The sequence below is a fragment of the Callorhinus ursinus genome, unplaced genomic scaffold (genome assembly GCF_003265705.2).
Source record: "Callorhinus ursinus isolate GAN/ISIS: 27379988/994484 unplaced genomic scaffold, GSC_fseal_2.0 scaffold25, whole genome shotgun sequence".
Taxonomy (NCBI): Eukaryota; Metazoa; Chordata; class Mammalia; order Carnivora; family Otariidae; genus Callorhinus; species Callorhinus ursinus.
In genome coordinates, this window is record NW_027397087.1 from 39,235,554 (window position 1) to 39,248,285 (window position 12,732).

The following is a 12,732-nucleotide window of genomic DNA, read 5'->3' on the forward strand; positions in this document are numbered from 1 at the left end:
GCTGAGCTGCGGCCTCAGCGTGCATGTGAGCCGGGGCCGGGACGCAGTGGGCAGGGCCCAGGCCTGGGCGGGAGGAACATTCCTGCACCATCTCCTCCCCAAGCATGCGAGGACTGGGCCCGCCCTGCCTGCCTGCCCGCTGACTCAGGCCTCCAGGAGCCAAGCCCGCTTGTCCCCCACCCCCTCGACCTGCTTCCCTTCCAGTTCAGCTCCAGTAGGGCTCCGTGGGCTGGGGTAGGAGACGAGGAGCCCTGGCAAAAACCACGGAGAGAAATGAAAATTCACCTCCCCCAGACGGCGCTCAGCAGAGCTGATTGTGAAACCCAGTCCCAGGTTTCAGGATAGTTTAGCGCAAACCTTTTTTCCTTTGGTTTTGTTTTGTTAGTCAAACCCCAGTGCAGTCCGGGCTGTTGAAAAAGCAAGTCTCACATAGCTGTGACCTCCTTGGTCCTCACAGCAGCCCTGGTAGGCGGCATTGTTCCATTTCACAGATGAAGGGACTGAGGCTTGGCTAGAGCGAGGATGGGCCCAACCTGGGATCGCACAGTGAGACCCAGGTGGAGCTGGACTCGAACCCAGTTCCTTGACGTCTTTCCTCAAAGTCTTGATTGACTCACTTAGGTCTGAAGGAAAGGGTTCTGGCAGAGCTCCACTCCAGAGGTGAAAGAACGGGAGCCTGGCAGACCCAACTGCTGAAACGTGAAGGGGCTGGCGGGTGTGGTGAGTCCCGCCAGCGCCCAGGGACGAAGAGGCTCACCACAGCCCTGCACAGTGGCCACGGCCTTGACCCAGGATCTCCCTTTACACATGAACGTGCGTGAGGAGCATCGCCTCATTTCTCTGCAACTGACCAGAACTTCTTTGTTGCATTCTCATTCCCTCACATGTAGAAAAGGAATCTCAAATCAATCTGGGGACCCCTCCTTTCAAAGATTTGGGGATGGCACATTGGAAGACGGTGGGCAGGCCTCTGGCACTTTGAATTTTAGAGGCTGAATCCCACACCCTATCACACACATGAAAATTTGCCTGCCTTCCACATTAAAGGTCATTCATATACACCTGTTTCAGTTGGGTTCAGTTTATTACTTGGCAATACCTTGTCTTACAGATGTTTATTTAAACTTTATTAATTTTGGTTTTGTCTTTTTCTTTTCTTTTTGAGTCCTACTTTTTTTTTTTTTTTCCTGCTAACGTTGTTGTGGGTTCTTGCAGACTCCTGGACCATGGCGCTGGGCCTGTAGTGCCCACCGTGGTCCTAGGTTAGCATTGGATCCTCTGGTCATCTGCCCCGCCCCCCCCACCCCATCTTCCTACTACCTGCTCCTTTGATCCCCATCCTGAGGCCTCTGTGGGTCTGGCCTGTGGACTGTTTTGAGCACTTAGGGCTCCCTCCCTCCCTTGTATACCTGTGGACCTCAAGGAACCTCAGGGGGTTGGCAAAAGTCCCTCCTGTGGCCTGTGGTCCCCTTCGGGGCTCCTGGTCAGCATTCCACAACTCCCCAGCACACACTCAAGCACAAGAAGCTCTGGGAGGCACTAGAGGTCCTATGCAACCCTTTGTCATCTGGGGTCTGGCTGCCACCTTGGGGCTCTACCTGGGAAGGGGCCAAGTCCCTGCTGCTCCTGGATCTCCCAACCTCAGGGCTTCTACCCTCCCCCAGTACAGGCAGCACCACAGCAGATGTTGGCTGGCTAGTATTTCCCAACCACCCTGCGTGCAAGAGATTACCAGCATCATTTTACAGACCAGGAAGGGGGGCCCAGTGAGGGAGGTGCTAGAGTAGCCGAGCTGGTGTGAGATGGTACCCAGGTCTGGGTCACCTGTGCTGGGAGGCAAATCATTGGTGCCTGAGGTAGGAGTTGGCCTCCTGGAGGCACCTGGAGCCTCCTCTTGGCTGACCTGGTCCCCCTTGCTGCTGTTTTGGCAGGAATGTAACAGGCAGGGGTAGTATGAAGCTCTGCTGGACAACCCTGCTGCCCCCGGATAGCCACAAGCCCCCTGTTTCCTCTCTCTCCACCACCCAGAGGCAGGGCCCTGGTATTGGCTGCAGTGGCTGAGCCCTATGCGAATCCTACCCTACATGGACTTGTTCTAGGGATGTTTCTTCATTGCTTCATGCTTCCATTTGTCTATTTATAACGGGAGTTCCAGATGGCTGTTAGGAGGATTACACGAGCAAAACGCATCAGCTGGACAGTGCCTGCACATAGCAAGTGTTCAGTAAGGGGTAGCTGGGATAACCAGCCTCTGAGCAGAGCCTTAGAGCAGCCCTAGAGAGAGGCTGGGCCAAGAATATTGTCACCCCACTTTATAAGTGAGAAAACTGATTGAGCGAGCCCTGTAAGGCCACACAGTAGGTAGATGGCAGGGCTGCCACCTGCCTAGTGGAGACTAGGCCCCTGACCACCTCCAGACCTTGAGCCTTGCCCCATGTTGCTGCCATGTCTTCAGAGGGAGCAGACTCCTTGGGGCTTCCTGTCTGTCATAGTACTCATCAGCCCAGGGCAGGAAGTGTCCACTGGGCCATTCATTGGCTGTCACACACACCGTCACACAAAGGGGAGTGGGGCCCAAGAGTTAAGAGATGCAGGCTCATGTCAGGCCTTCCCTGGGTAGACTCGAGGGGACCTCAGGCAAAGCCACTACTCAGTCTTGGTTTGTCACAGTTACACCTGGGCATGCGTTCACGAGTGTGGGCATGTCATTGCTTCCGTGTGCCGCAGCCCCAGGGCCGCACAGGCCGGCAAGGCGGGGGGTGGGGGTGGGGGTGGTCCAAGTGCACAGCGACTCACGCTGAATGGCTAGTGGGTGCTGGGCACCGGGCTCAGTGCCTCCCTTGAGTTACCTCCTTGTCTGAAACTGCCTGGAAGGTGAGAATGATTCCCAACGTGTCCCAGTGGACCGGGGCTCAGAGGAACGGTGTCACCTGTGCCAGGTCGTGCCGCTGTTTAGTGCATCCCACTGAGGCTGAGGTCTGTCCGGGCACAGAGCTGTGCCCTTCCCAGGCGGGCAGGCTGGGCAGGCCGGGGACAGCTGTCCTGCTGTGGAGTGAATGCACGCCTGCTGGGAATTGAGGGGAGCAGGGAGGCGGGCGGTGGGTGGCTGCATGCCTTCAAGGTAGCAGGTGGAAGGGCAGAGGGCTTGGCCCACAGAGAGCGCCGAGCAAATATTTGTCGACTGATCATTTTCTGTGGGGCCTCAGGCTGGAGTGTGGGAGCAGGACCTGGCCATGGAGGAGTGGGCTGGGCAGATGAAGGCAGGGTAAGGGTCCGGGGCAAGACTCAGGTATCTGGGAAGGAACTGGGTTGGGAGCCTCCTTACCTGAGGTGCCCACGTGGGGGGTGAGAGTGAGGCTTGGTAGGGAATGCTGGGACTGGGTTCTTGTGAGTGCCAAGGCTGAGCTGATGGGGGGGGGGGGGGTGGGCCCGGGGGGCTCCGGGGGGGGGGAGGGGGGGCAGGCGGAGGGGAATGGGGTGTGTGCCTGCACCTGGCACCGGGGTGTGTGCGTCCACCCGTGTGGTCGCTGAGTACCTGTCAGTGTGTGCACCCGTGCTTGTGTGAGGGTCCCCTGCTGGCACTCTGCCTGTAGTCATTTGGCCACACATGCTTTCCCCTGTGCTCCCCAGCCTGGAAGAAGCAACACCTCTCACCCTGAAGCTCAGGCCCAGACACGCAGGCAGGCTTAGCTCCTCTCTTTCTTGCACACGCTACATCCATCCGTGAGCAAAGCCTTGTTAGCTCCTCAGAAGGGATCCCAAATCTGACCCGTGTCACCATCTCACTACCTGTCCCAAGCCACCACCTGCGTAGACAATTGCAGTAGCCTCCAAGCTGTTCTGCTTTCTCGTCTACTTCCTGATGGTCCAACCCGAGTCAGAGTGATCTCTTAAGGAGTCTGAGTGAGCTCTTAAGACCGTACTCTAGGGGTGCTGGGTGGCTCAGTCAGTTAAGTGGTTAAGTGTCTGCCTTCGACTTCGGTCATGATCTCAGAGTCCTGGGATCCAGCCCCACGTGTGGGGAGCCTGCTTCTCCCTCTGCCCCTCCCCCCAACTCATGCATGCACGCACACTTCTCTCTCTCAAATAAATAAACAGAATCTTAAAAAAAAAAAATCCACTCATATCTGACCTTTCAACGTCTAGGGCTTCTGCCATTCTGACTCCAGCTTCCAAGCTGCTCCCACAGCGCCCAAGGCTCCTTTCTGATGGCACCTTGGACCCCTGTCTTCTGATCACAGAATTCCAGACCCACTGTGCTCTTGGCTGTTCCTCACATAAGCCCAGGATGCTTGTACCCCAGGGTCTTTGCATTTGCTGGCCCCCTCTGTTTGGAATGTTCTTCCTCTCAGATGTTTGTGTGGTTTGAACCTCAGTTAATTCAAGTCGTTGCTTAAAATGTTACCTCTTTGGAGAAGCCTTCTCTGATCATCTAAAGGGTCTTCCTAGTCCTAGTCTTCTGCCCCCTTGCCCTGCCTTACTGTTCATTTTATTTATCAACTGCCAACTGTATACATGTATGTCTCAAACGTATACAAAAAAGAGAAACTAATATAATAGATCCCCATGTGCCCCTACGTCAGCTTCAGCAATGATCACCCTGGGCCAATATCCACAAGCCACATCCCTTGCTTCCAGCGAACTCCAGACATTACACATTCTCATCTGCAAACAAATACTTCTACATAAAAGTTAGACTTTAAATATATCTGTTTGTTAGAAGGCAGCCTTGGGGGGAGCTGGTGTTCGTCTTGCTCACTGCCATAGCGCCAGTGCGTAGCGCAGTGCCCGGCTCACGGCAGGCGACTTGGGTTGTCTGCAGGGCTGTGTCTCAGATCTCTGGGGAGGGTAGGTGTGTGGCTTGTGGTTTGTACAGGTCGGCTGCTGTCAGGGAGTGCATCTGCACATGCCTGTGTGCGCTGCCACGTGGGGCAGTCCTGTGAATATGTGTGCGTGTGCGTGTGCGTGTGTTGCTGCAGCAGCTGGTGGCTGAAAGCGGGCTTCCTCCTGACATCATCTCCCACATCCCCCAGAATCCAGGGACTTGCTCTGGGGAGTATCTCCCCCTTTCTCAGCAAGGCATGGCATGTGAAAGGGTGGGAAGGATGTATGCACCAGTCCCTGCTCATTCCTCTGGAGGGCTGGGTTTGAGGCCAGGGTGGCCCGGAGAGCCACTCCTTGTCCTTCTCTGGCTAGTAGGAGGCTGTGCCATCCCAGGTGGCGGGGCAGACAGCCTCCTCCCTCCCTGGGCTGGGCTGGCATCAGCTGGGTAGGGGGTGGCTAGCTATGTAGGAGGGGTGGTGGTATTCCAACCTGGCTGACTCCTAAGGCTCCCAGGGTGACCCCTGGGAAGTTGGGCAGCGAGGTCACTCAAACTGGTGGGGGGGTGCACCTGGGTGCAGAGTTCTGGCCCAGGGCCCCAGCAGTCCCCTGCTCCCCACCCCAGTTCTACATCTTAAAGTGTCAGCCCTGGCAGGAGGGCAGTGGGAAAGAACAAGCTTCCAGCCCAGCACCAGCTTGACTCCGGGGGGGGGGGGGGCTACTCCCTATCAGACTGGGAGTTCCACAGGAGCTTCTCTCAGCCTGATCCCCAGAGCCCCTGTCTGCTCCGGGGCCGGTCTTCTCAGTCACCTGGCTCCACATCATCTGGCCCCTGTCCTCGTGTTCTGCTTTAAGCTTGGCACTCTGTCCCTCCCCTCGGGCATAGCCCAGGCTCCCCTCTCCGGGAAGCCCCTGTGTTCTGGCCTTCCCTGGACCCACCCTCCCTCCTACCCTGCCCTCCTCCACCGGCCAGGCAGGTTCAGGTGCAACTCTTCCCTCTTGGGTCCCTGGGGTCAAGCCTCCTCCGAGGTCTTCTGGATCAATGGGGTGGGAGGTCAGCGTGGCTGCCAGCTTCTAGGCAGAACTTGACCCCTTCCGCACACCTCACTCTCCCTGCCTTGATGTCCCTCTTCTCCAAATGGGGGAATTTCCAAATGCTCCAGGACTGAGCATTTGTTTAGCACTTACTCTGAGCCAGGCACTGTGATGGTTGTAATAAATTATAGTAATAACAATAATGTCAATTTGACCATTTGTTAAGCTTCTACAATATGCCAGAGCCATATGCTAGGCGATTCAGTAATAACCACCATCATAACAGCACTGATGATAATAGTCAACGTTTATTGAGCATTTCCTATGTGCCTGGTGCTGTTCTAAGAGCTTTACCACACTTGGAAAAGCAGCCTTGGTCAGTTGCACTGCTTCGAGAGGTTCTAATTCAGGCAGGGGGTGGGGCTTCTGGCTAATCACGTACCATTCCTGGCAGTAGGAACTGGAAACTGGGCAGAAATGAAGACAGGAGGCAGGGCTGTAGGCAGAAAGCAGGTTGCTACCTCTCCCAGGCCTGGGTCCGTACTTGCTAGGGTCAAACATCCCATCCACAGGTGGGTGGACTTGTACAAGTTCATTGGGCAGGCACAATCACCATCACTGCCCTTCCGCCTTTAGTTCATGGCTTCTATCCCCAGCCTGAGCTTCTCAGGCAGCTCATGGGGCAGAGGGGCTGAATTCCCAGGGCCTGGAACCTTCTTGGGTCCACTGGTCCCACCCCAGTTGCCTAGTTCAGGAGCCACGCCCACAGGACAACCTTTTAGCGGGGCTGACTCAGGAGGAGCCCTTGTGCCCTGACTCACAGCCTTCCAGGAGTGCTCAGGCTCCGCCAGCCTCACCCACCTGCCTGCTTGCTCAACCAACAGCCCTTTAGAAAAGGCTCCACCTTCCCCAGCAAGACCCAGCAGGATTCTCTCTGATGCTCTCTGGTGCTTGGACGTCTCTGCCCTGGCCAGCATGTCCAGCATCCCTGGTTCACCCACACTTGCCCTGATGCCTCTCTAGGTGCTGGGAATCCCACTGTTGAAAGATGCATCTTTGGCATCTGGAAGGGTTTTGAGCCTCCAGGAGGTAGGCTGGGACTCTGAGACCTGAACTGAATGCAGGGTCCTCTGGGTCAGGTAAAGGTGGGGGTACCCTTGGCTGGTCTCTGGAGGTTGGGATCAGGTGAGTGCTACAGTGGTTAGAACAGCGGGCACAGTGGCCAGTGGCTCCTGGAGCTCTGAGGAGGACCTGTAGCGGCAGGGGAAGGCGAGTATAAGGCGGTTCTGGGTTGTCTCCTCCTGTCCCATTTAATCAGCTTGATTCCATCGGTGGTAGGCTCCCACATATCATTTGGTCCAAGTGTTCTGCCCATGTGCTTCTGAGCAGCTAGACCCCAGGTATCTGGTAGGAGGGAGCTGCTGGTGAGTATGAAGGAAGAAGTGAGTGCTCAAGAATCTGGCAGGGACAGATTAAACCTGCTCCTTAGAAACTTAGGACCTGGGGCCAAGTCTGCCTGGGCTCTGGAAGGGGTCTGGGGGCCAGAGCAGTGGTTGGGAGCCCTGCTAGCACTCCTAGGGATGAGGGAAGCCAGGGGAACCAGATGGGAAGTCAGGATACGGGGTCTGGGTGGGATCATGGTTAGAGACCTTTTGGACGGTGGGAAAGGAGGGGCTATATGCTGGCAATAGATGTTTACCGAGCATCAGCTATGTACCTAGCCCCGGGCCCGGCTGGACATTGCCCCCGATGGGCACACAGCCTTGACCTATGTTTACTGCAAGGACAGAGGGCTGGGGGCCTCAGCAGCCTGGGAGGGGAGGGGAGGGGAGGGGAGCTGGGGGCCCCAAAGGCACGCACAGCACCAAGACAGCACACTGGCTGGGGGGCCACAGCATTTGTTCTGGGGGCCAGAAGGGACAGGTAGTGGTCCAGCCTCCCTTGCTCCCCACCCCTGCAGGACAGGACAGAGTGCTGTGGGAGGCCCATGCCCTCCTTCTTGACCGGGCCCGCGCAGTGGCCTGACAGGTAGCTTCTTTGTCCTTCCTCTGCTGCCTGCTGATGCTCTACTGTGGGGGAGACCCAATGCACTGACTGGGGGCCTTGGCCAGACCCCTCCTTCTGTCCCTCCCTCTGCAGGTGGAACCCGGACAGGTGGGGAGGGAGGGACTAGCTGGACTGCAGAAGGCAGGGTGGTAGGGGCCTGCTGCACTTTCCAGGGAACCTGTCTTTGGGAGGTGAGGGTGGAAGTGGGCTGCTTCTGCAGACTCTCCCCACTGGATCAGGCCTGGCTTCCAGCCGTGTCCTCCTCTGCTTCCCTCTCGTCCTCAGTGGAGGCCCCTGAGCAGGAATCCCCACAACAGAACCCTGTCCCCCCAAATCTGCAGGGGACATAGGGACTTCAGAAGAGTGTGGGGAAGAAGGATGGACAGCTTGAGTTGAAAGACAAAACTCTGGAACTGGATCATGGGGTCTGACTTCTTTCTAGCTCTGTCATTGACTTAGTATGATCTTGGCCTGGTCCCTGCCTCTCTCAGCTCTGTTTCTCCATTTGGAGGTGGAGGACCTAAGTCAAAGTGTCTTAAACTTTACTATTGGTCAAAATGCAGAGTCTGTTTCAGCTGATCTGGGGTGAGGCCTTAGAGTCCTCATTTTTTTTTCTTTGTTGAAGATTTTATTTTTAAGTAATCTCTCCACTCAACATGGGGCTCGAACTCACAACCCTGAGATCAAGAGTCGCACGCTCGCTCTTCTGACTGAGCCAGCCAGGCGTCCCTGGAGTTCTTATTTCTAACAAGCTCCCACATGCTTCTGGTGCTCCCGGTCCATGGACTGCACTTTGAGCAACAAAGACTTAACCCATGCAGCTTAGACCTTCAGGACCCAGGGTCACTTGAGCCCTCTGTGACCTCACAAGGCATCCAAAGGAAGCCTTGGGATTAGCTCTAGGCTTTGGGCTAACGGAGCTGGCAGTGCTCAGGTTGAGGGGCATGGGAGTTCCTTGAGCCCCCAGCTGAGGCTGTGTTTGGGTAGAAAAGTCCCTTCTTGGCCATAGGTCGATTTGACCAAGGGTTACTTTTGTCTTCAGGGGGTCTTAGGACATCTGCATTGTGAAGGAACACAGCACAACAACCCACCAGTTACCCTGGCGGCCCTCTGAGGAGGTGGCATTTTTTTTTTTTTAAGAGAGCATGTGCGTAAGGAGGGGAGGGGCAAAGAGGCAGAGGGAGAGAGTATTTTAAGCAGGCTCCACACCCAGCACGGGGCTCAATCTCACCACCCTGAGATCATGACCTGAGCCAAAATCAAGAGTTGGACGCTTAACCGGCTGCGTCCCCGGGCGCCCTGAGGAGCTGGTATCCTTAATGAGGACAGCAGCTATCATAAATAAGTACTGTACCTCACAACACTGAGAAGGGCAAGGTGACCACGAGGTAGCTGGGCATGCTCAGCTTTAGCAGCCGCATGCCTATCCCTTCCGTGGAAAGACGCCACACTCTCTCAGGAAAGAAGGAAGCAGGCAGAGCCAGCTGCCTTCCCACGCTGGGCTTCCCCTCAGCAGCCTGTTGACACGCCTTGGGTTAGGGCACACGTCATGGTGTGGTAGTTACTCACTGGCACGTCTGGGACTCTTCGGAAGGGCTGGGTGGATTCCTTTGGGCATCTCCCACAGCATTTTTGGCACAAAATGCCCTTGCCAATGCCCCACTAATCCTAGCGGTTTAGTGACAGGGATGGTGTTAACCCCGAGGGCACCTCGGGTAGGAGAGGGGCTGTGGAGAGAGGCCTCCAGCAGGTCTGGTTCCCATCCTGGCTCCATCCCTTTGCTAGGGCTTCCTCACCTGATCTGGCAAGGAATGGGGGACCTAACCGGAGCACTCTGGGAGCTGCTGGAGTACCTCCATTCCTTTAAGATCCTGAATCTTCAGGGCCCAGAAGAAGATGCCAGCATCCCTGGCAGTTCCCACCCCCATCGGGAGAGGTGGAGTTAGGTGGGGGGGAGATCCATGTCTCGTGCTTCCTCTTGGGGGATGATGGTTCCAGCTCTGTGGGGTCCACAGCTGCCATAGCAGCTCCACTTGAAGGGCCAGCTCCTAGCATGAGGAGAGGGGATCAAGGGAGCCCCTTCTTTAGCATCTAAGAGGCTAAAGCATCTCGGGTGGTGGGCAGGACTTCCAAGCTGGGGACCCCAAGAACTGGGCCCTCTGGCCAGCCCCCTGTTCCCCACATCCCCTCCTGCTGTGGTTCCACTTCCTGGCTCTGCTGATGTCAGTTTGGGTCTCTGGATGGGTAGGGAGTCCTAGCCCTTGGCTCCACATGGCCAGCTGTGAGGACTGTGGGGGGCCCACGGGTGAGGAGTACTTAGCTCCGACCTTGTGTGTGCACCTGTATCTATGTGTGGGCGGGTGTATTACATAGGCAGGTGTGTGCTGTGTGTCTGAAGGTCTAAAGGTACACATCTGTGTGCATAAGTGCAGAGTGTGTGTGTGTGTGTGTGTGTGTGTGTGTGTGTGTGTGTGTGTGTGAAGAAGAGGGTCAGGGTGCTCCCAGATATTCTTAAACTCTTGTGCACAGGTTGACTTCTATCTCAGTGCCTGGGAGGAGCTAGCTTCTTAAGTAAGGGGATAGTGAGTTATTTTGCAAAGTGGATAGCAATCCCCTTAAGCCTTGGGTGCCTATCTGAAATCTGCAAGGGATTTGCATAAATTGGGGCCCCACATTTAGAATGGGTTCCAAGTTTGGCGTTCCAGTGGAAGACCCTTTCCCAGGTCCTCATGGCGCTGCGTGCACAATGCCCTGGGTGCTAGCCCACTGTCCAGCACGGGCTGAAAGGAGCTGGAGCAGCGTCAGCCTGTGCCGGCTCTCGGGGGGGGGGGGGCGGGGCAGGGCAGGGGGGGCTGAGGGAACAGAGAGGGTGTCGTCAGTCCTGGGGGGGGGCGGCGGGAAATAGGAGATGAGGCCAGATCCTGCCTGGCGGGTCTGTCTCGGCTTACACTCCCAGGGAAACTGGTCGCCCTGGGTGGAGACTGGCGCCAGATATTAGGGCCCTGAGGACCCGGCCCCGAGCTCCAGGAAGAGGCAAGGCAGAGCGCGTGGGGTGTGGTGTGGAGACACCCTTGGCAGGGCCCCTTGTATGAGGCTGGCCCGAGGGGTGCCAGAGAGACTAGGCTGTAGCAGGAAGCCAGGCCAGGATTTTGAGCTTCTGGTGTAGAGGGATCTCTATGGGGGTCCCCATCTATGGGCCCTGGCGACGGGCCTTGGGGGCAGGCTCTTCAGTGTGGCAAGAAGAGCTGGCTGGGCCTTGGGGTCTGGTCTGTTCTAATGCTGCCTGGCTGTGTGTGACTGGACAACACACTCTCTGATTCTCAGCCTGCCCCTGGTCCCTTGGGGGCCCTTTCAGCAGTGACATGCCAGGATTCCAGGTGACCTGCCCCAGTCTTGTGAGTGGAGGATCTGGGGGATGCCGGGATGGGAAGGGGCTGCTGAGAGGCGTCCTGGCAGGTACTCTAAGGGCAGCACAGTGGGGAGGAGGGAGTTTCCTCTCTTGCCCTAGTTCCTGGTTCAGATGTTACCGATATGGAGACACAGGGAAGAGGTGATTCTGCTCCCCAGACACCGGTCAGCTGTCAAAGGCTGGCTGGGGCCCTCCACCCCCAATCTAGCTGTGCTCAGGCCCCGGGGCTCTGACACCCCAGAGCTCCCACACCTCCCACGCTGCGTTTCCTCTGAGGACTTCAGCTTACTGCCAGGCAGTATCACCTGGGATCCAGAATCTGTCCTCATTGCCCATAACCTTCGAAAGGGAGAGGGGCAGAAGGTGGTGACTCCTTAGTAGCTCATAGAGGGTCTTATGGAGACCCTGTGTCTCAAATCCCTTTCTAGCCAGAGGACGGCCTTTCGGGACAGCTGGCTTTTCAGAATCCTTGCTGCTTACCCTGCCATCCCCTGAGGGGGAGCACCCTTTCTTGGTCTTCTTGTTGGGGGGTGGAGACCAGTAGAAATCTTCCTAGTGAAAATCTTCAGGGAGCCAAGGAAAGGCACCAGTGGTGGTCCTCTCGTCTCCCCCGAAGCACCAGGTCCCAGCCTTGGGATCCCTATGGCCCCCTGTCTCCTGACCTTTGCCACTCCAGCCGCTTGAGAGGTAGGTGCAGAGGGACAAGGTTGTGGAGGCCAAAACTCAGGCTAAGAAATCTATGGCTGGGACACTGAATACATCTCCTGATTTCATTGTTTCTTTGAGCTCCTTGGAGGGGGCGTAGCCTATCTCTACTAACCCAGAGGGCTTTGGTCCCATCCCACAAAGACTGGCCCACCTGCCTACACAGGTGGGGGCAGAGAAGATTTGAAAGGCCCCTGGAGGTGGAAATTTAGGGTTCCTGTGGCCCTGTCCAGTGTGCAGGCTGGGGCCTGGTGGGACAGCCTGCCCCAGGGAAGTGCAGCCCGGTGTGGACAAGGGCCCAGTGCATGGTCAGACAAATAACACACAGCTGTCCAGAACCTCCACAGCACCATTTATCCAGGCCCCATGGAGTTGAGTGCCCCAGCTGCTCACCCCCCAGTCCTTGGGCGAGCACAGACATTGCAGCGGCCCCCGGCCTGAGACCCTGCCCACTCCGCAGGTGGATATTAGGCCTGGTCCGGGGCCACAGACCCATACTGCCTACATAACCTCAGCCTGTCAAGGTGGGGCTCTGGGTATGAACTGGCCTCAGACCTTCCTCCATCCCACACTCTCAGGGGCTCCATCAGCCTGGGCTAGCTCGACACTGTGTTAAATAGCTTCCTTGCAATCCCCCTTAAATAAACCCATCCCCAGAGCAACCCACCCCATCTCGCACCCTGAATATATTATTCTACTGGCTTATGTCTCCTAGA

At 56.7% G+C, this 12,732-nt stretch overlaps 1 protein-coding gene across 2 annotated transcripts in view; it reads left to right on the plus strand.

The window, feature by feature from the left end:
• SNX33 (sorting nexin 33) overlaps nt 1–12,732 on the plus strand; it is a 68,671-nt gene that overhangs the window by 18,724 nt on the left and 37,215 nt on the right. The window lies entirely within an intron of this gene.